This window comes from Bos javanicus, chromosome 19 (genome assembly GCF_032452875.1).
Source record: "Bos javanicus breed banteng chromosome 19, ARS-OSU_banteng_1.0, whole genome shotgun sequence".
In the NCBI taxonomy this organism is placed as follows: domain Eukaryota; kingdom Metazoa; phylum Chordata; class Mammalia; order Artiodactyla; family Bovidae; genus Bos; species Bos javanicus.
The window spans coordinates 63,142,280-63,170,014 of NC_083886.1; the positions used below are offsets into that span (position 1 = coordinate 63,142,280).

Consider the following 27,735-nt stretch of genomic DNA (forward strand, 5'->3'; position numbering starts at 1 on the left):
AGGAGACACCTTGGGAAGCACTACAGAACCGGGCTTTTCATTAAGGCTTAAAAACAACAGCAACTATTCCAATCCATTGCAGAAGAGGAGTAAAAACTCTCCGAGCTTCTCATTTTATTCTCTGAATCCCCTCTTGTGGAAAGGGTGGAAATGTTAGCGTTTGGAGGGTCTGGTATCTCATGTTTTTGAGCTGATGGCATACAGGAAACAAAGAGAGCCACTCTCTAGAGGAAACCGGACCTCCCTGACACTGGGCCACGAACCAGCCGTGTCATCACACCCCTTTCACTTCCAGGGCTCACTGTTGCAAGACGCCTCCAAGCCAAGCTCCATTAACCAAATGCTGGCACAGCCAAACTCTCCCTCTGCCCGAAAGATGCCCCCGCCTCAGTCAGTACCCTCTTCCTGAATAGGGACATAATCCGAAGACTCAGAATTTCATACAGAGAAGCTCTGTGGTCATTTAAGTGTTTCTTGGGTTTATTAGAATGTGATTCTCTCCCTTAACAGTTGGCACTCAAATCACGAAGATCAATTCTCAGTATCACACACTTTAAAACTTCTCATTCAGTGGCATTAAAACATGTATAATATCAAATAAGAAATGAATCGCCAGTCCAGGTTCAATGCAGGATACAAGAAACTTGGGGCTGGTGCACTGGGATGACCCAGAGGGATGGTATGGGGAGGGAGGTGGGAGGGGGGTTCAGGATGGGAAACACGTGTACACCCATGGCAGATGCATGTTGATGTATGGCAAAACCAATACAATATTGTAAAGTAAAAATTAATAATAATAATAATAAAATGTTAAAAATTTTAAAAAATTCTCATTCAATATTTACTTTTACTGTTATTTTACTTTTATTGTTTTCTTAGTAATACAAGTTCCTATGTTGGTGTGCGGTAGTGTTTTCCAGTATCATGGCAGTTAAGGGACAAACAAAGAAAACGATGGGAAATCCACGATGTTGCTTAGAAGCAAATGATCAGCTGAACAGACCATCACACGTTCAGGTTGTCTGGGTCTGAGCGACCTGTTTCTGCCCCAATGAAGTGGTCCCCAGCTGGAAGGATTGTGTCCTTTGGGGCGCAGAGTTCCCCTGGGAAGATTTCTTATTATCACCACTTGGGGAAGGGTGGTACAGCTGGTGTGTAGTATATAGAGGCCAGTGACACCACTAAATAGAACCGCCACCCACACCAAGGAGCCACTGTAGAGCACAGGGCACTATTCCACACCTGTAGTAACCCTTGCGTGTGTGTGTGTGCGCGCGCGCGCGTGCTAAGTCACTTCAGTCATGTCCTACTCTGTGACCCCATGGACTGTGACCCACCAGGCTCCGCTGTCCATGGGATTCTCCAGGCAAGGATGCTGGAGTGGGTTGCCATGCCCTTCTCAAGGGGGTCTTCCTGACCCAGGGATCAAATCCACATCTCTTGCTTCTCCTGCCCTGGCACGCGGGTTCTTTACTAACTGTGCCATGAAGCCGTGGGTAGGTGCCAATTAAATAAACCTATATTCACTTAATAAGCGGACTATGAATGAGTGGACAAGTGCCCAGTAAGCACTGCTAGGAGTAACAGTCGTGACAACAGCCCCGCTGAAACAACGACCGCACCCGTGAGTCCCAGAGCGAACGGAAACGCGAGTGAATCCACCCTGGCGGGACCTGGAGATAAATGGAGCTTCCACCATCTGCTAACGAGGTCGACTGATGTGCTGGGTAAAGCTTGGACTAAATGTTCTCAAAGATCCTTTCCAGTTCCTAAATTCCATGAGAATAAAAACTGTCAAATGGTCCGATTGTAGAAGTCAGGAAGTTTCTATGCCTTCAGGGCTGCCAGAAAGGTCATGGAACTGGAATCGCGAAGCTGTTTCTAGAAGAGGAACAGAACGCCCCTCTCCCCAGCTGTACCCCGGCTTGTTATTTACAACACAAGAGTGCTTTGTTCCTGCACCTTTCTCTGAAAGAACATGCGAGGCTGCCTCTAAAACTCCCGGACTGTACATCCGAGATTTCTTTTGTCTGTTCCCTGCCCCGCCCCCGCTCCAGGCCCTCCCAAAGAAACACCCAAGGATGGCAAGAATCTTCAGGATGTGAATTATGGCCTTTGACAATATTTGGTCTTCTTCCAGTTCTGCTTTGGATCTTTGACCTCGATGTGAAAAACAGAAACGCCTTGTTTCTACTGAAAGAGGAAATAGGTTTTCTTCTTTTTTTTTAACTTTTCCCTTTGTGTTGGGGTTTAGCCGATTAACAGTGTTGTGATAGTTTCAGGTGGACAGCGACAGGACTCAGCCACACACACACACGTGTCCCTTCTCCCCCAGACTCCCCTCCCGTCCAGGCTGACTTCCCTGTGCTGGACAGCGGGCCCTTGTTGCTTTCCTTTTTAAACACAGCCGTGTGTACATGTCCATCCCAAACCCTAACGGTCGCTCCCCCTCAACCTTCCCCACCTCCCACAAACACAGCCGCAAGTTGCTTCTCTCCATCCAAGTCTCTATGAGATGAGGACACAGGCTTGCGGCCAGCGCCACCTCCTGGCCCAGCGTGGACACTAACAGGGCAGAGCCCTCTGCTCAGCGTGGCCACCAGGGAGGCAGGAGAGGAAACGTCAGTATTTCAAACGGCAACAGGATCGTAGTGCGAGATCCCATGGACGTAGGAGCCTGGTGGGCTGCAGTCCATGGGGTTGCTAAGAGTCAGACACGACTCAGCGACTTCCCTTTCACTTTTCACTTTCATGCATTGGAGAAGGAAATGGCAACCCACTCCAGTATTCATGCCTGGAGAGTCCCAGGGACGGGGGAGCCTGGTGGGCTGCCGTCTATGGGGTCGCACAGAGTCGGACACGACTGAAGTGACTTAGCAGCAGCAGCAGCAGCGCTGAAACACATCAACATAGATGTTTTTTAATTAAAAACAGAGCTGGCATATGATCCTGCGATCCCAATCCTGGGCAACCTGGAGAAAGCTCTAAAAGATACCTGCACCCCTACGCTCACTGCAGCACGAGTCACAGTAGCCAGGACCTGGAAGCCACCTAGAGCCCATCGACAGAGGAGTGGACAAAGAAGAGGTGGTCCCTACGTACAGTGGAATATCACTCCGCCATAAAAAGGAAGGAAACACATACAGAGGGAAGTCAGTCAGAAAGAGACAAACAAATATCGCATAAGTAATGAGATATGAGGAATCAAGAAAGATGGCACTGATGAGCCCGTATGCAGGGCAGCAAGGAGAACGCAGACGTAGAGAGCAGCCTTGCAGGCACTGGGGCCAGGAGAGCCCGGGGCGAACTGAGAGCAGCATTAAATAGACACATCGCCACGTGCAAAACAGCCAGCCGGGGCGTGTGCTGTGCGGCGCGGGGGCTCAGCCCGCGGTCGGTGACAAGCTAGAGGGGGGCGATAGGGGGTGGGGAGGGGGCTCAAGAGGGATGGGACAAGTGCATACCTATGGGAGATTCGTGCTGACGTATGGCAGAAACCAACACCATATGGTAAAGCAATTATCCTCCAATTAAAGATAACTTCTTAAAAAAAGGAATGACATAATTTGCAGCTACATGGATGGACCTAGAGATGATCTAAGAACTGAAGCAAGTCAGAGAGAGACAAACGCAACACGACACCGTTACACACGGAACCTAAAATATGTCGCACATGGACTTACCTACAAGACAGAAACAGACTCACCGCCCAGAAAAGAGGCTTGCAGCTGCCACAGGGGAGGGGGCGTGGGGGGAGGCGCGGACGGGAGTCTGGGATTGGCAGACGCAAGGTATCGCCTATGGAGTGTACAAGCAGCAAGGCCTGCTGTGTGGCACTGGAACTGTATCAGCATCCTGTGATCCATGAACAATCACGGGCTCGAATCTGAAAAGAATACATACAGCCGAATCACGTCGCTGTACAGTAGACCTGAACACAATATTTAAATAATAGATCGACTCCAATAAAATTAATTTAAAAAATTTAAATTAAATAACTGCAAGATTTAAAAGAAAAAATATAGAGAGACATTTTTAAAAGAAGCATGCCATCAAGACATATTCATAATAAGCTTATCTCTGCACCTGATTTATCACAAGGTAAAATTCTTGGACTATGTTTATTTGCTGTTTAACAAAATTCTACATGGACACCTCATTGCTAGGTTCCCCCCCGCCCCCCGCCCCAGGGATGCATAGCTGCCAAGAGAACAGGACTTTAAGGGACAGAGTGAAGTAACTCAGCCTTTCCCAAAGTGTGTTCCCTGAAACACCAGTTCTTTAAGATGTTCGGTGGAAAAAAAAAAGAAAAAAGTGTCTTTATTCCAACAATTTGGAGAAATACTGTGTTGTATTTGCCTTCTAGGAGAGGCACTGTGCATATGAGCTTATGAAGGATTGAGACACTTGGAAGTAAAAAAAAAAAAACAAAAACTCCAGCAGATTAAATTTTGCTTTCCATCAAAATTTTCAAACTTCACGCACCAAAGAATATTTATGTAGAGGACCGTGTAACAAGGAGCACGCAGGAGTCCGTGTTCTAAGGAACATGACACGGAACACATTGCTCATAGAAAAGCTGGTGTGTGAGTGTTTTGTTCTCGTTGATAGTAGTTTCCCAGAACCAGGAGATGGGCCTCGGGATGGACCTGACACGCGGCTGCTGGGTGACAATGTGAGCAACTCTGTGAGCTGAGAGCAGAAGGAGAGGCTGACTCAGTAGGTCCTTGAATCGCTGAGACCCCATCTTTATCCTCCTTCCCTGGTGGCTCAGACAGGAAGGAACCCGCCTGCCAATGCAGGAGATGCGGGTTTGACCCCTGGGTGGGGACGATCCCCCGGAGAAGGGAATGACAACCCACTGCAGTGTTCTTGCCTGGAGAAGCCCGTGGATGGAGGAGCCTGGTGGGCTACAGTCCGTAGGCTGCCAAGAAACGAATGACACAGCACAAGCGTTGCCCATGACAGCTATCTGAGCTCCAGGAAACGAGACCACAGTTGTCGCTAGGACAACAACAAGAGCAGCCCCCCATAAACCACTGAGGAAGTGAGTCAACCCACTGGTATCTGAAGAGCTTTGCGACCCCAGGGCCTGTAGCCCGCCAGGCTTCTTGGTCCGTGGGATTCTCCAGGCAAGGATACTGGAGTGGGTTGCCATTTCCTCCTCCTGGGGATCTTCCCGACCCAGGGATGGAACCCAGGTCTCCTGAGACTCCTGCATTGACGGGCGGATTCTCCACCACTGAGCCACCAGGGAAGCCCATCTGAAGGGCTGGATTCTATTTATCTTTGGCCACAACTTTCCTCATAGCTCAGTTGGTAAAGAATCTGCCTGCAATGCAGGAGACTTGGGTTCGATTCCTGGGTTGGGAAGATCCCCTGGAGAAGGAAATGGCAATCCACTCCAGTATTCTTGCCTGGAAAATCCCATGGACAGAGGAGCCTGGTGGGCTACAGTCCATGGGGTCGAAAGAATCGGACACGACTTAGCGACTAAAGCACCACCACCGCCACGCTGCACGGGCGAACTTAGTCGCCTGAACCAGGGGTCAAATCCAAACCCCCTGCTTTGGGAGTCTTAACCGCCAGGGGGACGTCCCTGAAGAGCTGGGTTCTAACGTGACTACTGTAATATTTTGCCTCCACTAAACCTGGTAGTGTTCTTGCTGTGCCTATCACTCTTCCAAAAAGGATGGGGTCTTTATTTCTTCTCTGTCAAATGAGAATGCCTGTGTTGGACTTGGCTTTCCAAGGCTCTATCTGCCTTAAAAAAAATTGTTACACAAACAAGTAAAAGAGAAATTCATCACATTCTCCTGTTTGACGCCTCTATAGAATTTTAAATTTCTAAGAAACTTCTTTGTATGTTTTCCATACTAAACATAACTCCTTTTAATTGCTCGGTCGCTGTTGTGGGATACTGTGCTTTCTGGTTTGGAGGAGAGAAAGGGAGGATGACATACCATAATCATCGTCTGGGAATTTGCAAATGGGTTTATCTGGCTGAACTTTGTGGAGGGTTAAGCAAATCTTCTTGGAGAAACGACGTGAGCTTTGCCCTCAAGAATAGCAAGTTATAAACTGACCACATTTCCCTTTCCACTTGATCTTCATCCTCCACAGACAATTCTTCTGCAAGGATTCTGCTCCCTTTATTTTGCTACTTTAAGCAAAAAAAGATTTAAGCGCCATGCCCCAGAAACCTCCTCTCCTCCTTCTGGGTGTTTGAAGCACTCACATCACACTGAAATCCATCAAGGGATGTATTGTGGGGAGTTGTCATGTGCTGTTGAGATCAGAGGTCCCATCTTCTTTCTCCCAAGAAGTTCAATCAAAAGCGTCATCTTCCAGGGGCTTCCCTGGCGGTCCAGTGGTTAAGAATCCGCCTGCCAAAGCAGAGGACACGGGTTCCACCCCCGGTCCGGGAAGATCCCACATGCCGCGGAGCACGAAGCCCCACGCCACAACTACTGCGCCTGCGCCCTGGAGCCCGGGAGCCGCCACGACTGAAGCCGGCGTGCTCTGGAGCCCGCGCCCCGCAAAGAGCGAAGGCACTGCGGTGAGAGAACCGCGCCCCACAGCCAAGCGCAGCCCCCGCCCGCCGCAACTAGAGAAAGCACGCATGCGGCAACGGAGAGCAGCACGACCAAAAATCAGTTCAGTTCAGTCGCTCAGTCGCGTCCGACTCTTTGCGGCCAAAAATAAATAAGTAAATTAAAAGCAATCTTTAAAACATATAAAGTATCATCTCCCAGAGGGAAGCGCTCATTTCAGTAAATGCCCGAGGGACACTGCACCCCTGGTTTCACACAAGGATGCTGCACAGCGCTCCCCATCCCCAGACACCGCACTCTGGAAAATCTGTCTACAGTCAAGGAGACGCGCGAGGTCACTTCTGCCACGCTGACCTAAGGGTCCGGGGATCGCTGTCATCATTGCTACTGCTGCTGCTGCTGCTAAGTCGCTTTAGTCGTGTCCGACTCTGTGCGACCCCATGGACGGCGGCCCACCAAGCTCCCCGGTCCCTGGGATTCTCCAGGCAAGAACACTGGAGCGGGTTGCCATTTCCTTCTCCAGTGCATCAAAGTGAAACGTGAAAGTGAAGTCGCTTAGTCGTGTCCGACTCCCAGCAACCCCATGGACTGCAGCCCACCAGGCTCCGCTGTCCATGGGATTCTCCAGGCGAGAGCACTGGAGTGGGCGCCATTGCACTAGCATGCCTCAAAGTCAGAGATCTGAGGCGTGGGAGTGTAAAGGTCCAGTTGAAATCCAAGGAGCTTACCTTGGACTCCCTGTGAAGAAGCCAGCTTGGCACTGCCAGCTAGTAAGCCTGTCATGTTCTGTATTTAACCTACTTCTAGACTTTTCAGCAAAGAGGCGACTCATTGGGAAAGACCCTGATGCTGGGAAAGATTGAAGGCAGGAGGAGGAGGGGACGACAGAGGACGAGATGGTTGGATGGCATCACCGACTTGATGGACATGAATTTGAGCAAGCTCCGAGAGATAGTGGAGGACAGGGAAGCCTGGCACGTTGCAGTCCATGGGGTCTCAAGGAGTCAGACACGACTTAGAGACTGAACAACAAGAAAACTTTTCCAAAGAAGTTCCTGCCAATCCGATTGACTCACCACATGCCTCCAGGACCTTGGGCAACTGCAAGCATTCTGAAAGGGTAGATACGCTGGTCTGACCAACGACAGCCATGCTGACCTTGTTCATCTACCTGCGACTGCGGCAGAGAGTTGGAGACCAGAGTTCAAAGTGCTGGGACATGCTGCTTCTTTTTTCTTTAGAATCCTGAAAAAAAAAAAAAAAAGGAAAAAACAGGATACTAAGAGTTGAGCAGGAACAAGATCCCCTCAAGTAAATTTTCTACTTCATTCTCCGCTAAAATGGTGACTCTCCAAGGATTATAGAAAGTTCCGTCTCAGTTCCTGGGCTCTAAGGCCCAGGACCCCCAGAGTTCTTCTCCTCCAGACTTGAAATGCCACCCTTTGTTGGCATCAGGCGTGCGGCGGGTAAGGGTGGCAGAATTCTCCCGCAGGCGTGGGCCAGCTCGCTTCTTTACCTGACGTGGAGACTGTGGTAGTTGCTTGGCCTCGTGAGGATCTCAACGCTCGTTATAAAATCCTCCTGCTGCTCCTTACGGGCTTCCCTCTTTTCTCACCAGCCCCTGATTTCACTGTCTCCGTCTTTACTTAATGTGCAACCCTCAGGTCCCAGGGAAGCTCAAGAAAGGGCTTCTAGCATACTCCAGGGTCTCATCAAGGACTTCTCAGTTTCAGGGGGCATTTGTGGTCAACATGGAACCCTAAGGTACTCTTAATTTCCGCCCTCTTTGACTGTAGCTACTTTGCCTTATTGATGTGCTTGAAAGATTAAAAAAAAAAAAAAAATTTAAGCAAAGAGAAACATCGCCCTCTACAGGGCAAGTGAATCTCAGACTTTCATGGGCGATCACTTACAAGCAAAGAACATCTTTTTAAAATGGAGTCTTCAGGAAGGAGATTCAAAAAAGAGGGGATATATGTATATGTGGCTGAATCCCTCTGCTGCACAGCAGAGACTGGCACAGCTCTACACGCTCAGTCGCTCAGTCGTGTCGACTCTGCGACCCCGCGGACTGTAGCCCACCAGGCTCCTCTGTCCATGGGATTCTCCAGGCAGAAATACTGGAGTGGGCTGCCACTTCTTTTCTCCAGGGGATCTTCGCGACCCAGGGATCCAATCTGCATCTCTTGCTTGGCAGGCAGATTCTTTATCACTGAGTCACCTGGGAAGCCCCTAAAACAACTATACTCCAATAAAAATTAAATAAAATAAGCAGTGAAATGCTGGGTGTTTGCCCAGTCTGATAAGATAATAGAACAGGATAAATGGAATGTTCACTCTTTTCTCCTGTGACATCGAGGTGAATGAATGCAGCCTGCAGGCAGTCTTGTTTCCACCGTTTCACTCAATCCTCAGGCAATCATGGACGGAATCAGAAGCGTCTGGAGGACGTGCCCAGGGCCTCCCAGCCCACCAGTTTTAAAGGACAGTGACCCAGCCGAGGCCTGTGTGAATCCCGTCCTTCCCAGCATTTCCCTCTCTCTCCCAAGCAGATCAGTACATGGAGCCTGCCTGAGGCACAGCGTGAATGGGGCCGTGTTTCTGCAGTCCTCCTGCTAAATTAGGCCATATAATTTGCAGTTGATAAAAATAGCCCTACAACAAGTCTCTCCACCCCTGCTGTCCTTTGAGCCATTGAGACGACCCCTTTCACACTAATCTTACTGTGACACCAATCTGCGCTTCCCACATGCCATCGAGTCAAGGCCGCAGCACTCGACCTCGAGCCCCGAAGCCCCTCCATCCTAACACAACCCGGTCACGCCTGGCTTTGCTCCGCACGCCGCCCCCCACCCCCGCAGGCCAGTGGGGACGTTCTATCCCTGAAGCGCGTGGTTATGCCCTGTCCAGCTTTGAGCGGACGCCCTGTGCTGGCAGAAGTCGTCTCTTCTTTTTCCTCTTCCCCTCCGCTTCCTTTAAGAATGACCTCAAGTGCCCAGCGTCCATCCCCGAGATTCCCAGGGCCCTGGAGTCAGACTCCATTCACCCCAGCTCCGCCACTTCCTGGCTGGGTGTCCGTGGACAAGTCACTTAATGTCTCTGTGTTTCATCGTCCTCAACTACGACACGAGTACTAACATGAACACTAGTACCTTCCTCTAAGAGGTGCGTGAGAATTAAACAAGGTACTATATGATACTTGAAACAGTGTCTGACATAGTAACTGCTCTCTAGATTTAACTGTGACCAAAAGTTTCACCGTCTTCAAAAGATGTTTCACCATCCTTATCAGCATCTCTTCCTGATCAAACTTTCTTTAGATCTAGTATCTCAGCCAAAGGTGTGCACCCAGTCGTGCCTGACTCTTTGCAACCCCATGAACTCTGGCCCACCAGGCTCCCCTGTCCATGGGATTCTCCAGGCAAGAATACTGGAGTGGGTTCCCATGCCCTCCTCCAGGGGATCTTCCTGACCCAGGGCTCAAACCTGAGTCTCCTGCATTGCAGGCAGATTCTTTACCACTGGGAAGCCCCTCAGTAAAAGAGGTAAAAGCCAAAGTCCCACCTACAATGGTCTGTAAGTCCAATACAATCAGCCCCTAATTACCTCCTTGACCTCCAACGCTACGCATGTTTCCCCACGCCCACTCAGCTCACCTGTGCCGCTTCCCTGTCACTTCAGATACGGTCTCACCTCAGGGTCTGCACACACTCTGCTCTCTGCACCCCGAAACCTCTCCCCCTAATATCTCATGGCTGGTCATCTCACCTCCTCAGGTCTTTGCCCAAATCCTGTCTTTTTAGAGGCCTGCCCACCCACTCCAGAGAGAATCACCGCCTCCTCTGTCCCCCCACCTGGCTGTTTGTCCTGAGGGTCTCCCCACCTTCTCATATAACAGTGTCCTGCCTTGTAAAGCTCCCTGCTGCCTCCTCCACTCTAACAGGAGACCCATGGGGCAGGGATGTTTCTTCTTTCCTGTTTGCAGCAGATCCCCAACACAAGGAGCAGACGCTGATGGGAGGCAGGAGCCCAGTCAGTGTGGCGCGAGCAGGACTTCCCTGGAGGCCCAGTGGTTACGAATCACCCTGCCAGCGCAGGGGACCGGGCTAACCCCTGGTTGGGAAGGTTCCACCCGCCAAGAGGCAGCTAAGCCCTGCACGACTCTGGACGCCTGCACGCCTGGAGCCCGGGCTTCAAGGCAAGAGAAGCCGCCGCGATGAGCAGCCTGAGCGCTGCAGCCAGAGGAAGCCCACTCTCAGCAACAGACCCAGCACAGCCCAAATAAAACCCAAAGACCGTTTCAAAGCTCGGAATGAATAAGTCAGGAGAGCTGAGGCTCAGTCTGGGCCATGTGAGTTCTTCCGAAGGCACCGTGGTGCCTGCATGGCCCCTCTGATGCTAACTGAGCCTAAACGTGAATCCCAGTAGCCAACGTTGCTGGGCACCACCATCACCCGTCCTTTGGCTGTCTCTGCTTAGGCACATCACAACTTACTGATTACCTGCCCAGGATCATATGGCTCCTATTAAGACAGTTCTAGGTAGAGAAGGTGAGCAGGCAAACATGTGTTTGCTTCATGATAACATGAACCCAGTCAGAAGCTGGAGAGAAGGCAAGAGACCAGACAGGGACAAGTCAGGGGGCAAGCCAGCTGGCCAGAAGCACCGGGAGTCGGCACCTCTAGTGTGGGTTTGGCTTGATTCAGTCACTTCTTTGCTGTCAAAAACTCAGGGATCCGATCTGTTTTTTTTATATTGGGGCTTCTCTGGTCGCTCAGATGGTAAAGATGCCTGCCATGCAGGAGACCCAGATTCCGTCTCTGGGTCGGGAAGATCCCCTGGAGGATGGCATGGCAACCCACTCCAGTATTCCTGCCTGGCGAATCCCATGGACAGAGGATCCTGGCGGGCTACAGTCCTATGGGGTCACAAAGAGTCGGACACGACTGAGAGACTAATATTTTGCACGATCCAAGTCGTATGAGTGAACATCATTAACCAGGAGGCCCACACTGAAGATGGAAATCGAAATGGTAATTTAGAATTCAGGGTTTCCGAGGAGTGCGGAGACTTCCAAGGGCGTCAGGCAATCAGCGTCTCCAGCTCCATCTCCAAAGAGCTCCTTCAATGGGCGCTGCAGTACTCACGAGAGACTCAGGGTGGTGCTGCTGCTCCGCCCAAGAGAGCCTGGCCTCCTGCCGCAGGAGGAGGCTTGTTAACTCAGCCTACAAGACCGCCCTCAGCATACAGGAAGCATACAGTTGCTCCTGTACACAAGCTTGCCATCACCACCAGCACACAAAAAATTACTTTTTGGATGTATCCTTTCTTAGGTGTTCCATGTCTTTAGTAGGATTTGGAGGTTCCAAGCAGATAACCAAGGCTTCCCTGGTGGCTCAGTGGTAAAGAATCTGCCTGCTAAGCAGGAAACACAGATTCGATCCCTGGGTCAGCAAGATTCTAAGGGAATGGCAACCCACTCCAGTATTTTTGCCTGGAGAATCTCACAGGTTCTCCAGGTGGGCTAGTCCATGGGGCTGCAAAGAGTCGCCTGGAGTTGGTCATGACTTAGGGACTGAGTTTAGTTCAGTCACTCAGTCATGTCCGACTCTTTGCGACCCCATGGACTGCAGCATGCCAGGCTTCCCTGTCCATCACCAACTCCTGGAGTTTACTCAAACTCAGGTCCATCGAGTCGGTGATGCCATCCAAACATCTCATCCTCTGTCACACCGTTCTCCTGCCTTCAATCTTTCCCAGCATCAGGGTCTTTTCAAATGAGTCAGTTCTTTGCATCAGGTGGCCAAAATATTGGGAATTTCAGCTTCAGCATCAGTCTTTCCAATGAATAGTCAGGACTGATCTTCTTTAGGATGGACTGGTTAGATGTCCTTGCTGTCCAAGGGACTCTCAAGAGTCTTCTCCAACACCATAGTTCAAAAGCATCAATTCTTCGGCACTCAACTTTCTTTATAGTCCAACTCTCACATCCATACATGACTACTGGAAAAACCGTAGCTTTGACTAGACAGACCTTTGTCAGCAAAGTAATGTCTGCTTTTTAATATGCTGTCTAGATTGGTCATAGCTTTTCTTCCAAGAAGCAAGTGTCTTAATTTCATGGCTGCATTCACCATTTGCAGTGATTTTTGAGCCCCCCAAAATAAAGTCTCTTACTGTCTCCATTGTTTCCCTATCTAGACTTTGGGACTAGACAATGACAGTAAAACAGATAACCACTCGAGCAGTCCCATTAACCCACCAGAGCACAGGACACCCCTCGGCTAGTAGGAGAGGAGGGGGCCCTGCTGGTTGGAGGTTGGCCGACCGTTGGGTCGTGTTTCTGCCTGCAGCAGCAGAGAGGCCATCTGCCCACCGTTCTGGTGTTCTTTCTTGTTCTTTCTTTCCCAGTCTTCGGGGCTGTCTTTTGAAGAAGTAACTGGAGCCTGAGGGCCCAACAGGCTTGCCTGCCTGATCCTGCACCCAGGGCGTGACTCACTCCAACCCCAGGACGTCAGCTGCCCGCAGTTCTAGCCGAACAGACTCTGTCTGTGCCTGGCGGGCAAGGCCCTCAGTTAATCCTGCTGGTGGTCAAGACCATACCCTGTCATTAGCCCATGTACTTGACCGCAGAGCTCAAAACATTTTAACAGCATGGGCTTGTTTAATCCTTGTAATCTTTGGTAAGTCTGCGGTGACCTTACTTTTCAAATTTCTGCTTTGTGTACGGGGAAACAACCAGTTGTGTTGAGAGACCCTGCAGAGGTCATCCAAGGATGCAGAATTAGAGTCCTGGACCCTTGACCTTCAATCAGGGGTGCTGACTTCTCTAAATCTCTGCCACAAATCCCTCTTTATCCCCCAGCCCTCAGCTCCCAATCATCTTTTCCTTGTGGATATAGTGCTCATTTTGTTCTCTGTTGTGGCTCTTGTTGGTCAGTGCTGTTGCATCTGACTCTTTGTGACCCCATGGACTATGCAGCCTGCCAGGCTCCTCTGTCCTCCACTGTCTCCCAGAGTTTGCTCAAATTCATGTCCACTGAGTTGGTGATGCCGTCCAACCATCTCATCCTCTGCCCTTCTTTCTACTTTGCCTTCAGTTTTTCCCAGCATCAGGGTCTTTTCCAGCTGTTTGCATCTGGTGGCCAAAGTATTAGAGTTTCAGCTTCAGCATCAGTCCTTCCAATGAATATTCAAGGTTGATCTCCTTTAGGATTGACTGGTGGGATCTCCTTGCAGTTCAAGGGACTCTCAAGAGTCTTCTCCAGTTTCATAGTTCAAAGGCATCAATTTTTCAGTGCTCAGCTTTCTTTATGATCCAACTCTCACATCCATACATGACTACTGGAAAAACCATAGCTTTGACTAGACTTTCTCCCACAGTACTCTCTGTTGACAACGCCGTGATCATGTTCCTTGGAATCTCCCTTTGGAAATGATGCATAAAATCATAATCTCTTTGGAGCCTAGGGTTGGGTGTGCAGGTGATGACCTCCACTCCTCATCCACCTTGCTACACTGGAGAATTCCCAAGTTCACACAATTAGTCTTCTTAGAGACAGTGGGATTTCTGCCGTCTCCAATGGCACACTGATGGCTGATGAAAACCAGGCCCCATGGCAGTTTCCCCAGCCTTAGATTATGGAGCAGAGTGCAGCTTAATTGCCCTTCTCTCCTCCTTCTGAATCAGCCCTGGATATTCACTGATGGACTGATGCTGAAGCTAAAGTTTCAGTACTTTGGCCACCTGATGCAAAGAGCCAACTCATCGGAAAAGACCCTGATGCTGGGAGAGGTTGAAGGCAGGAGGAGAAGGGGGCGACAGAGAATGAAGTGGTTGGATGGCATCACCAACTCAATGGCATGAGTTTGAGCAAACTCAGGGAGATGGTGAAGGACAGGGAAGCCTGGTGTGCTGCAGTCCATGGGGTCACAAAGAGTTGGACAGAAGTGAGTGACTGAACTGAACTGAACTGATGTCTTATAGAAACAGTCAACAAGCCTCCTTCCAGTGGGCCCATCCCACCCTACCAAATCACCAGATGTCTCTGCCCAAGGCCCCTGGACCCCACCAGCTGTCCCACTGCTGGCGTCAGTGAGGACTTCCTATTCCCAGCCCATTGGAAGCGAACCCGTCAGTCCCTTGAAGGTTTGATCACCAGGATAGTTCTACAAACCCCTCGGTTCTTCACCTGTCTCCAAACCAAAATCGTAATAACCCCGAGGCAGTAATTCTCTTTTTTCTACAATGAGAAAAATCTCAACTTGCTCCAGGAACATATTTTTCATCCCTTTTATTTGTTCAGAAGAGCAGGTGGCTCTGCCCCCAAGTTGAAGTTCCTCCACCACCCCTGGTAGCCTTTCATAGCCAGAGGAGCTAAGAAAAAAACATGGACTTAGTTTGAAGTCTTTGGGGAACAGAAACCTTACAGGAATGAGCCTAAATGCCATTTTTGTTGAACGTAACTGCTTGGGTTAGTTTTCCAGTGCTGTGGAAGGGTCCTGGATCATCTCAGAAAAATGCATTGACTTAGAAGGAATTAACATGCTGGGCTAGGGTGATGGTTCCATCGTGCCATGCTGGGCGAGTCTCTCTGGCTCCTTCCTGAGCTTTGGGACCAGCAACGAGCCTTGTCTTCACGTTGTGGCTCCTGCGGACATTGGTCTGAGGATAACCACCTTAGTTCTTCCTTTAACAATTACACGTGCCAAGCCTAGGAGGGCGAGGGACCTGAGAGAGTCAGCCCCTTTTCTGTGGATCAGATACATTCTTTAAAGAACCAACCAATCCCCCAGACTCACAATCACACACACACACACACACAAACGCACACACACGCACACGGCCATATTGCTTACAGGGCTAGTGCCTTCTCCATCTAGAGACATTCGGGATAGCTGCCTGAACCTGACGGCCCACAGTAACCAGATCAGCTGCCTCAGGATGGCATTGGTGGCAGGCAGTGCCATTCCCTTATGTATTTAGGTCAAGCCTTGCAAAGGGTGCGTTCTTGTTTTTACAACTGTTTTTAAGCTGTGGTTATGTATCACCATCCAAACACACCAGGCACTGGCCAGATTCTTTACTGTCCGAGCCACCTGTCCACCTATAGAGAAGGGAAGGGAAGGGGTTTTAACTGAACTGAATTTGATTTCAATCTTGAAACAGGCTAGTGATTTTTGTCTTCGAGAATGTAAGGTGGCCACATCTCCTGAGCTGTAAGTGTACCTTAGAAACCATCACACAGGACTTCCCTGGTGGTGTAGTGGATAAGCATCTACCTGCCCATGCAGCGGACACAGGTTCGATCCCTGGTCCGGGAAGATTCCACACGCCTCTGAGTAACTGAGCCCGTGCACCACAGGTACTCAGCTTGTGCTCTAGAGCCTGAGACTCACAACAGGTGAGACCACTGCAGTGAGAGGACCATGCACCGCAGCGGAGAGTAGCCCTGGCTCGTTGCAACCAGAGAAAACCCGCACGCAGCTACAGTTATTTATATAAACAAATAAATAAAGACTCACCCGTTCAGTCAGCTCAACTGGCAAACATTTATTGGTTATCAACTGTGGGCCAACAGCTAGGTGCAGAAATACCAAGTTCTAATAAGATGTGGATGCTCCCCTTTGGGAACTTAGACTCAAGGACACCCATCAAAGACGCTGGTGCTGCTGAGGGAGAAGCAGACAGTGTTCAATGTTCTCTGAGTCCTGTTAGAAGTCACAGGTTCCTAGCTTCGTGGTTAAAGAATACAGCTTCTAGGATCAGAGGGTCTTAGCCAAGACCCAGCTCCACTCTCTGCTAGCTGTGTCAACAAGAGCAGACTATTTAATCTCTTTCGGTTTTGGTTTCCTGACCCACAAGGTAGACGTCATCCTGGCCCCAGACTCTAACTTGCTGCAGGATTAAATCAGACAGTACACACAAACCACTCTGAGCGACACCCCACAGAGAGCTAGCTCTCCACCGAAAGCAGCTCTGACCTCCGTCTTCTCCCTTCCCACCCCAGGATGTAAAACAGCCAGCTACTTTCCCAGCTGCTGCTCCATGTCCAGTCTCCAGCACGAAGCCATTTCCTGATGCAAGACCTACAAGAGAACCAGATCCCTTCCTTCTCTGCCAGCCTCCACTGTCAGCATCAGATCAGATGAGATCAGTCACTCAGTCGTGTCCGACTCTTTGCGACCCCATGAATCGCAGCACACCAGGCCTCCCTGTCCATCACCAACTCCCAGGGTTTACGCAAACTCATGTCCATTGAGTCGGTGATGCCATCCAGCCATCTCATCCTCTGTCGTCCCCTTCTCCTCTTGCCCCCAATCCCTCCCAGCATCAGAGTCTTTTCCAATGAGTCCACTCTTTGCATGAGGTGGCCAAAGTACTGGAGTTTCAGCTTTAGTATCATTCCTTCCAAAGAAATCCCAGGGCTGATCTCCTTCAGAATGGACTGGGTGGATCTCCTTGCAGTCCAAGGGACTCTCAAGAGTCTTCTCCAACACCACAGTTCAAAAGCATCAATTCTTCGGTACTCAGCCTTCTTCACAGTCCAACTCTCACATCCATACATGACCACAGGAAAAACCATAGCCTTGACTAGACGGACCTTTGTTGGCAAAGTAATGTCTCTGCTTTTGAATATGCTATTTAGGTGGGTCATACGGTCAGCATGACATTGACCAAAAGACAAAAACCAAAGGACTAGGGGCTTCCCAGGTGGCGCCAGTGGTAAGCACCTGCCTGCCGAGGCAGGAGACATAAGAGACTTGGGTACGATCCCTGGGTTCGGGAAGATCCCCTGCAGAAGGGCATGGCAACCTGCTCCAGTGCTCTTGCCTGGAGAATCCCATGGACAGAGGAGCCTGCTGGGCTACAGCCTATGGGGTTGCAAGGAGTTGGACACGACTGAAGCGACTTAGCACGCACACATACAAAGGAGTAACGCAAGGGTGAGATCGAGGTCTGATCCACCCCAGGTGCCTTTAGAAGGCCAGTGTCCATTCACACCTCTTTGTATCTTGTGCTTTCCTGTCCCGGGGGAGAGCTGAGCCTCCGGGAGGGGCTGAGGGCTCTGGACAGCATGGTGTCCTTGCGCCACCAGCCACCCACAGCCCTTCTCCAAGGACATTGCACAGACATCCCGGGAGTCCCCATCTCTGAAGTTCAAGGGCAGATTCTCAGTTATTCCAGGGATGCACTGAGCAAGCTTTACTTTCCCCGGAGCTGGATAGTCATACCATATGCCTGGTGCTTTCCCAGTGAGGAAAGAGTGAACTGCTTTCTTTTAGGCAAAAGCAAAGAGAACTCCGTAACTCTCTCTTTAGGGTGTGCTGCCTAGCACATCGCCTGGAGAAGCGTAGCTACTTCTGCCACCAGCAGCAAAGCCTGCACAGGTCTCGTGCCAGGATTCCCAAGTTCATTGTTCATCTTCCTGCTTCACCCTCAAGACACCAGTGCTGTCAGACAGTGAATTAGAACATGTTCCAGTGCAGAAGCGATCCTGGTTCAGTTGCTTAACCATACTCTGTACTCAAATGCCCTTAAAGAGAAGCAAAAAGATTTGAAAATAAAATCAAGCCAATAGGACGTTTCCAAGATGGTGAAGGGTCCAGGATCAGAGCGTCACAGCTGATTGGTAAAGTTTTCTTAAAGAGAAGCCTCCATAATTGTTCATCATCGATCAGGTTTTGCTGTGTTCTAGGCACACAGCACCTTATGTTCTATGCTCAGCACCTTACTTAGAATTTTCTCAGCACATCCTCTCACACTCTTTGCAGAAGGTGCAATTACCTCCCCTGCTTAAACCTGAAACAACACCAACGCTTAAGTGAGGTTTAGCAGTTTACACAAGGGCATGCAGTAAGTTTTTGGACCCTCCTCATTTCTAAAAAACAGCAACAACAAAAACTGTATCATCTGGATAAAGTCAAGTTTTAGAAACCTCAAAAAGAAAGAAAAAATATAATCTCAACATTTCTCAGATTGCCTCCGCAGTAGAAGGGCTGGTTGAATGAATCTGATCTCAATGCCTTTAGCTGTTTCTGGTTGAACCATCTTCTTCTAGACCAACTGTTTCTGAAAGCTGGATTGACGTAATCAACCAATTCTGAACGTCAACACGAGGTTTACGTGGTTTTACGGCTGTTCCTCTTCCTGCCTCCCAGGCTGGCGCGATCGTCTACTATTTGCCCTGCAGTGACTCGAGAGCAATCCCCAGCTCTCCCTCGCAACTCGAATGGAAGATTGGACTTCCCTGGGCCAACACGAGAGGCAACCTGAGTTCCCCGTCGTAACGCGAGAGGAAGACCAGGAGGTCTGAAGAGCAGAACAGAAAAGCTCAGCCATCTTCCCTTCCTCCTAAATGGATGTAAGAAACCATCGTGGTGTGATCTCGTTTTCTCGTTTGAGTGTAGATATAGCTCCTTCTCAGTAACCAGAGCCCTCGAGGTCCTGCTGATTCCAAAACAGAGTCACAGCATCATCACAGGTTACGTTCACACAGGCTTCCCATCAAGCTAAACCCTCTACACTCACCTTCCTCTGCTGGCCATCACACACTGGGCTTGAGAGTTAAGTCTCCCCAGGAGTGTGTACTGCGCGGGCAAGTGAAAATGGTAAGGAGAACCAGGCTTCCCAGGAGGTGCAGTGGTGAAGAATCTGTCTGCAATGCAGGAGGCACAAGAGACATGGGTTTGATCCCTGTGTCAGGAAGATCCCCCGGAGGAGGAAACGGCAACCCACTCCAGTATTCTCGCCTGGAAAGCCCGTGGACAGAGGAACTTAAGGACCCTAAGAACATAACACACACTCTTTCTCTTTCTTAGGTGATGAAGGTTTGGGACCCTCTCTGCCACACAGGCCTGCAAACCTGCTGAAGAAGTCTTACATCTCACTGGGTCGCCCCCTCTCCTTCTGGTCTCCTGTCCAATGTCCACCTGCTTCATCAGTGAGCCCAGCTGCACCAAGACCCCACAGTGTGGGTCTTATTTGTACAACCACAGGTACCACCAGGCCAGACACCATGACTGAGACCCCTTAGGGCTCTAGGGCCATGCTGACAGACCACACAGAGGAGATGGCAAAGGGCAGATTTGGCCTCCAGCCAGCTCCTTGATTGTGCTGACCACTGCTGACCTTAAAGTCCATCCTAAAGGAAATCAACCCAGAATATTCATTGGAAGAGATGATGCTGAAGCTCCAATACTCTGACCACCTGATGTGAAGAGCCCACTCATTGGAAAGGACCCTGATGCTGGGAAAGATTGAGGGCAAGAGGAGAAGGGGACAACAGAGGATGAGATGGTTGGATGGCATCACTGACTCAATAGACATGAGTTTGAGCAAACTCCAGGAGACAGTGAAGGACAGAGGAGCCTGGCAGGCAGCAGTCCATGGGGTCGCAAAGAGTGGACATGACTGAGCAACAACCTCCCTCTTGAACCTGCCACCCATCTCCCACCCCATCTCACCCTCCGTGGTCTCGGGGACGGGGTAGGGAGATTCAATCTCACGTTCCGCACCCCCATCCCCCACACTTCCAGAAGAGACCCTGATCTTCCAGCCCTTGTCCACCGGGATCCATCCCCACCTTAGGGTGTCAAGCCCTGAGGCATCTGTTTCCCGTAAGGCGTTGACTTCTCTGCTTTGCCTCTATAAACCACCTAGCTCTCTACTTCCCTTGGGAGGACTCAGAACAGAGTTACTCAATTCATTTTTCTGTAAGGATTAATGCTTTTGTGGAACTGGGGTTGAAAAAGCTCCCACATAGGAGACTGGACTCTTTTTTCTTTCTTAACAAGTATAGCTTGTTTTAAGCAACCCAGACTGGAAATTTTTCACTGTAGATCCAGAAAACTAAGACAATTGCGTTTTTGTTGCTTTCTTTGTAAAACTATTAAAATCTCGGTTAGATATATCCCTAGATTCTGTTTAATGTTTTTGATGTCAGCAAAAAAGCACCATTTAAAAAAAGTTTATTATCTAATTGTCTTTTTGTACTACATTGGAGGGCTTCCCAGGTGGCTCAATGGTAAAGAATTCTCCTGCAACGCAGAAGATGCAGGTTCGATTCCTGGGTTGGGAAGATCCCCTGGAGGAGGAAATGGCAACCCACTTCAGTATTCTTGCCTGGAGAATCCCAGGGACAGAGAAGCCTGGCAGTCAGTGGGGTCATAAAGAGTCTGACAGGACTGAGTGATTAAACAACAATAACATTACATGGGAATCCAGCTGATTTCCCAAACTGACCTCGTATCCAACAAACTTGCTTTTTCTTTTCTTCCTGAAGGATGTTTTCCCTGGATGCAGAATTTATAGCTCGTTTATTTCAGCACATGAAAAATATTATGCCACTTCCTCCTGGCTTCCGTCGTTTCCAGTAAGAAGCCGTAGTTAAGGTGCTACGTCTCTCTTGCTGTTTTCAAGGGTTTGTTTGTTCGTTTTCTTTGTCTTCACGTTTCTGGAGGTTGGCTGTTCTGGGTCTTGGAGTTCCAGTCTCCTGGGTCTTGGCAAAGACTCCTTTGGTGTGAATTTCTTAGGATGGTGCACTGGATTTGGCTCCCAGGACAGAGTTTGGCAATTCCCACCTCGATCAGATGTTCTAATTTTACAAGAAAAACTAGAAATAATGGAGTGTTTTTTTTAAACTTTAAATCCCCTGGTTTTTCAAAACTCTCAACAAATTCTAATTTGTTTATGCCAAAGTGCTGGATTTAAAAAAAAAAGAAAGAAAACAAAAAGGAAAACAATCTTCCCAGAGCCAGAGGCCTCAGGACCTATTCGTTAGCCCTTAAATGTGATTTAAAACAGTGAAGTACCCTCTTTGTTTCATTTAATGCTCTTCAAATACTTTAACTTTGATACAAGGATGAAGAGTCATACTGTGTTTTAACTTACTTTTTGCCTGCCCTGACTTTCCCATTCTTTACATTCAACCCCTATGAGTCACTTTGTTTTCCCGTGTCTCTTTCTCAGCCTACGGTTGGGTTCAGCTTTGTGATTCTGTCGTGTTTTAGAAACGATGCTACTTAGTCCACTTACTGTTATTGACACACTAGATATGATTCATCTTAATTTGCTTCCTCTGTGATGAGTGTCTGGGCTTCAGAAGGCACAGGCGCAGCTACAGAACTACATTCCAGCAAAGATTTAGAAAAGCATGTGGTCGCCATGACTACGTTGATAGGATTTCATATGTCTAATCCTCCGTGGGATGTCTAACCTCTGATAACTCAGTGCTTAAAAGATCATCCTCACTTATTTACAGGGACAAAGATTCCCCTGAGAGAAAATCCTTTGAAGAAAAAGGAATTTCCGCTCCCCTTTCTGCCTCCCTTTGGCAGCACGCAGAGGAATGTAAAGCCAGCGAGGCTGGTGGGGTTTTCTCTTTCCCGCACACAGCGGGCGCCCCTCACTCCAGAGCCGCCGGCTGTCCAGCAGCTGGCCCTCATTCCAAGAAGTGGACGCTCAGGCATGTGACCCCGGGACTCACTCGGCTGCCCCCAGAAGCAACTGGAAAAATCTGCTCGCTCGGACTCTCTTGCAGTCTTGCAACAACTCAAGCTGCCAAAGATCAGAAAAGCATCATGAGAAAATGCCCTGCTTATTGCTTCTGCGTCCTAAACAGGGATGACGGACAAGGGAGGGACCCCTACCTGGGTCCGAGCCCCACGTCTGTATCATGGACCCAGTATCCATCCTGCCCCCCACACTTCCCAAGCCCCATGTTTAGACTGAGAGGGGCAGGACTAGAGGGCACGGTGGCCGCCAGGAAATTCTGAGAAGGAAAAGAACAGCAGAGCATCTCTCTGGCAGTCGGGTCACGGGATAATGGACTCTCCAGCTGAACTTCCAGGCAGCTGGGATGGAAGCTGCACGTCTCCTTGCATCGAAACTGAAGCGCCCAGAAGGATCAGATCACGCTGGTCCAGCCAACCCGGGCTGGCCAGGACCGAGGCTGCAATTTCTCAGCCTTGAGGGCCAGCTGTGTCCCAGACAGCACGGCCCAGGGAGGCAGCCAGTCCAGGGACTCGCGTCTCCAGTAGATTCCTTGTCAGCTTCCATTAGGCTTCACAGACAGGAAGCCAGGGATTCAAGTTTGAGTTTGCCAAAAGCCCTCCCCAGGACCCTAAGCGGTGGCGTTTGCTGAGCAGAGTAAGAGACTTGAAGTCAGGCTTAGATTTGAACGTTGTCTCTGCCACTGAGCATCCACGTGACCTTCAGTTACGCTCCTAAGAATGAGACGAGGGATTTCCCTCGTGGTCCAGTGGCTTAGACTCTGTGCCGTCCACGCAGGGGCCCAGGTTTGATCCCTGGTCGGGAAACCAGACCCCACAGGCCACAGAGAAGATCCCACATGTGGGACCTCAGACCAGATGCAGCAAAACAATAAGAAGAAAAGGAGTAAGTCAAACAAAGGAAGAGAAGGAAATGAGACGTGCATGGAACACCTACTTCGCGCATGCTAAGTGCGTGTCCCCGACTCTTTGTGAGCGCCTGGACTGTAGCCCGCCAGGCTCCTCTGTCCATGGGATTCTCCAGGCAAGAATATTGGAGTGGGTTGCCATTTCCTCCCCCAGAGAATCTTCCCCACCCAGGGATCGAACCCACGTTTCCTGCACTGGCCGGTGGATTCTTTACCAGTGAGGCACCTGGGATGCCCCTTAGTCCCCCTACTAGGGATCAAACCCAGGGTGCCTGGCACTGGAAAGGCAGAGTCCTCACCACTGGACCACCAGCAAAATCCCTTATTATGGATGTTTTAATTCAAGTAATGCTTAGTAACAAATCCATGACATAAATACTTTTATTATCCCCATTTTATAGATGAGAAAACTGAGGCACAGTGAACCCATGTCTATAGCCAGTAAGTGACAGAGCCATTTTTTAACCCAAACTAACTCGCTCCAGAGAAACAACTGGCTTAGAAATAATGTTTTCAAAGCCCTAAAAAGTGGACACGCTTAATCACATTCAAGAACCCTTCCAGAACTAGACTATTAGAAACAGACAAGGCAACCTGCCTGTTCGGATGGCTCGGATGGCTCTGCACGTCTGTACACAGAATGAAGTCTGAACACCCCTGCGTTCTATCGAGAGCCATCAGGACTCTTCCCAGCTTCGTGGAGAACCTGCCGGCCACCTTCCTTCCCACACTGGACGACTCAGGACCCTGCACACGTGGAGCACCTCCCTCCCTTTGCAGCTCCGCCCCCATCTGTTTACTGCGGGGTGACCCTGCTCCCACAGTTCACTGTCCCAGTTGTGCCTACCTTTCCAGATCCTGCTGAGATCTATCCGGCCGAAGCACTCTGTCCACGCTTTCTTTCCTCATCAAATGCATTTCCCTATCCCCATCCAAGATGGATCTCTGGGGGATCTCCTGCCGGTCTAGCGGTTAAGATTCTGCCTTGCGATGCAGGGGACTTGGGTTCGATCCTTGGTCAGGGAACTAAGATCCCACGGAGCAACTAAGCCGGAGCAGCGCAACTATTGAGCCCCCCACGCCACAGCCAGAGAGTGTGCACTGCAGCGAAGATCCCACGGGCGGCAGCCAAGACCGCCGCAGCCAAAAAACAGACAAATGAATAAATGAAGATTTTTAAAACGTCTTTAAAAAAAAAAAAAGACGGACCTGTGATTCTGTCACCGAGAGTGACGTGCATTGAGGGGCTTCCTGGTGCCGGTGACAGAGGTGCCGGGCAGGGGCCGGGAGGCTGGCTGACACATGCACCCCACCCGCTTCCTCGCACTTCAGCTGAAATGAAGCCACCGCCTCTTATATGGGCCCTTGGAGGGCGGGCGGGGGGTGGGAGGCGGCACATGCATCAGAAAGGAAAACAAACGCTGAAAACGAAACGTTTCACACTCACAAATAACGCTAGAAAGATGGGGGGGGGGGTTATAAAAATAACTCTCAATCCACTCAAACTTATTTTTTAAAAAATAAGTCATCCTCATTTGGGACTTTATTATTGGTAAGAAATTGCTGATGACACGTTTCAGGACTAATGGTGCCCACCGGAGGGTGGAAGGCTGGGGCAAGGCGGGAGAGGCTGCTCCTGGGTCTCCTTTGACTTGAAAGGCTCTGGAGGCCCGGACTGCATCTTAGTCACTTAAAGAGGCAGCTCCGAGCTCAGATCACAGCAGGAGCTCCTTACCGCGCCTGGCACTGACCTGACTGCCTTGATCTGGTGTGATTGAAGGTTTGGTCAGACCAGCTCCCAGAGTAGAATACTCTGGTAAATAAGCACTTCTGCATCCACTCCGGGCACGACATCTTGTGAGCAGACACTTGAATAACAGTTACGAGAGAAGACGCCCATCCCCAGCCTTCAAAGAGGGCGCCTGGGAGGCAAGACCCACAAATATGTAGTCAGCATAAACACGAAGAGAAAAGTACAGTCATCCCAGGAGTCTGCTGAGGGGAGAATGAATGGCCAAGGTGGAAGACATGAACCACAGGGTTCCCGGGCGAGCAGACGCTGGCTGCATGTCTGGTTCACCCGGGCATTAGTCGCCCGAGAAGAAAAGCCCAGGCAGCACTCTGCACCGGGTCTCCAAGCACGTTCTCTGCGGTGGGGAGAAGGGCGGAGACCCGCGGGGCCCTTCTCTGGACTTCTTTTCCCAGAGCGCATCTGGTGGGGGAGCTCTCAGGCTCCCCCTGGTGACCCTGCAAGAGTGACCTGCCTCCCTGGGCACCCAGATGAGGGTCAAACAGGACCAATGTGCAACATAAGGAGGATTCGAGCTTGCAGAGCTGGTGTGGGTGGTCCGAGAGAATCCAGCTTAACACCAACTCTCAGAATGTGCTGATGGGCGTAAAGCTCCCAGAATGGCTCCTGGAACACCCATAGCAGCTTCCACACCGTCTGCCTGGAGTAAGGGGCTTCCCAAGGGGCGCCGGTGGTAAAGGACCCACCTGCCAATGCAGGAGACGCAAGAGACACGGGTTCCATCCTTGGGTCGGGAAGATCCTCTGGAGGAGGAAACGGCAACCCACTCCAGTATCCTTGCCCGGAGAATCCCATGGACAGAGGAGCCTGGCGGGTCGCACAGAGTTGGACACGACTGAGTGACTTAGGATGCACGCACACACTGGAGTAAGAGGGCCAGTTGCAGTCCACACAGCGATTCTCTGGCCCCACCTTCACCCCCAGGGAACTCCGATCTCCTTCCAGGCCCTTCCAGAAAGGCCTGGGGGTCCCCGGGGGTGTCCCCCCGCACCCCTGCTTAGTACTCGCTCATGGGCCTCCAGCAAACAGACCCACCTCGTGGCGCCCCAGCCCCCCCAGAGCCTTTAACACCAGAGTCAGCGTGGTATCACTTGCCGCATCAGGACTTGGCTGGATTGCGGTAGCTCCCCCCACGGGAGAGAGCCCTGGCACTTAGAGCCAAGCTTTCAGAGCAGCCTGACCTAGAATCCAAGCCAGGCAAAGCCACTTACTCACTCTGTGATGCTAGGCTGTTTGCCCTTTTTGAGTCAGGTGTTCTTTGTAAATAATAGTAGCTATTCAGAGCCCCAAAGATTTTTCTTTCGCCAAACACACAATCTACTAAGTGCTTATCAAATACGAACCTATCTAGTCCTCCAAACAAGCCTATGACGTCGGTGCTATGATTACCCTCATCTTACAGAGGCCACCTCAGAGCAGAGGGGTCAAGTAAGAGGCTGAAGTTCACACCTGAGCTAGCAGAAGCAGGACGCGAACTCTGGCGTTCCAGCTGCGGAATCCTTGTTCTTAAGCACCATCCCACCCAAGTGTTAACAGTCAAACAACTATTTTTCATACTTCTGTTGAGATGAGAAATTTCAAACACACAAAAGTAATGAGGATCCCCTGTACTCAGCATTCAACCTAAGCAATCAACAACACTGCACTGTTTCAAAGTCACTGTTAATTTTCTTCTTGAATTGCAGTAATACATTTTTTTTCATTCTTTTTGATCGTGTTTAACTCAACAGTCACATTTCAGTAATTTCCTTTAGTTTCCTCCAACAATCATAAAATTAAGACACTGGGTTCTTATGTTTATAAAGTAACATTTACAACACCATTATTGTATATCTCTGTGTATAGCTTACGGAGCATCTTTACTCGATTACTTCATTGGATTTTTCAGCAACCTCTGAAGACGGGCAGTGAGATTGCTAGGATTCCACTTTTAAAAATGGTCAGATGAAGCCCAGAGACCTTAAAGAAATTACTCGAGTTCACACAGTATGATTTTTTAAAGTTTTCAGTTGATTGGTTCCTGGAACATCAATATATAGTGGAAAAAAATAATGGCTCTGGAATTTAGCAGCATTCAATTAGTATAATATATGATGTAAAATCAAAATAGTAATGTGTAGATAATGTGTGTGATCAAATATAGATGGATGTGGTCCAGGTAGGGGTGTGTGTGTGTGTGTCTGTGTGTGTGGGTGTGTGTGTGTGTCATGACTAACCCACTGAACATACATGCCCTTTCCCGCTTCGAGATAGGATCACTCAGAAAAAAAGTCCCGATTACTCAGGTCACCTTCAATCCTTCCAAATCTTGTCAGCACCAGGATATTCACCAGAGTCCTGGCTGCTCCTATTTTTCCCCAAAATTGTTGGCTTCTCTGGTTCATGGGTGAGGTTGTCTCAGTGTTATCAATGACACGCTTCTGCTTTTAGGAAAATCCAAGGAAAACCTCCATGATTTTATTTGAACTCTGTTTCCTTTTGAGGGCCGTGTTGGAGATTTTATGATACGCTTTTTATAAGAAGAATCATTTGGGTATTATCACTAAAAAAAAAAAAAAGAATGTGCCACCAAAACTGCTCCCCCCACTGCCACAAAGCCTTTTCTCATTAAAATAAACACACCCGTGGCTCCGTGTCTTCCTTCCGTATTTACCAATAAAGTTTGTTAAGAACATCGTGGATAATTCATTTTTAGTTCAAGTCTACTAGCCTTGTAGCTTCCCTGGTGGCTCAGATGGTAAGAATCTGCCGGAAATGCAGAAGACCCAGCTTCAACCCCTGGGTCAGCAAGATCCCCTGCAGAAGGAAATGGCAGCCCACTCCAGTCTTCTTGCCTGAGAAATCCCAAGAACAGAGGAGCCTGGCGGGCCAGAGTCACGGGGTCTCAAAAAGTCAGACACGACTGAGTCACACACACACACACACACACACACACAAGGTCTACGGAGGC

The 27,735-nt window shown here is 49.7% G+C and overlaps 1 long non-coding RNA gene across 1 annotated transcript; it reads right to left on the reverse strand.

Annotated features, from left to right (window-relative positions):
- Positions 1-840: 840 nt before the first annotated feature.
- LOC133232971 (uncharacterized) lies at positions 841-26,675 on the reverse strand. Its single transcript, XR_009731546.1, has 4 exons — positions 19,087-26,675; positions 7,726-7,799; positions 6,239-6,386; positions 841-3,886 (listed from the first exon to the last, which is right to left on the reverse strand). It is a non-coding gene; the product is annotated as an uncharacterized LOC133232971 (long non-coding RNA).
- Positions 26,676-27,735: the final 1,060 nt, after the last annotated feature.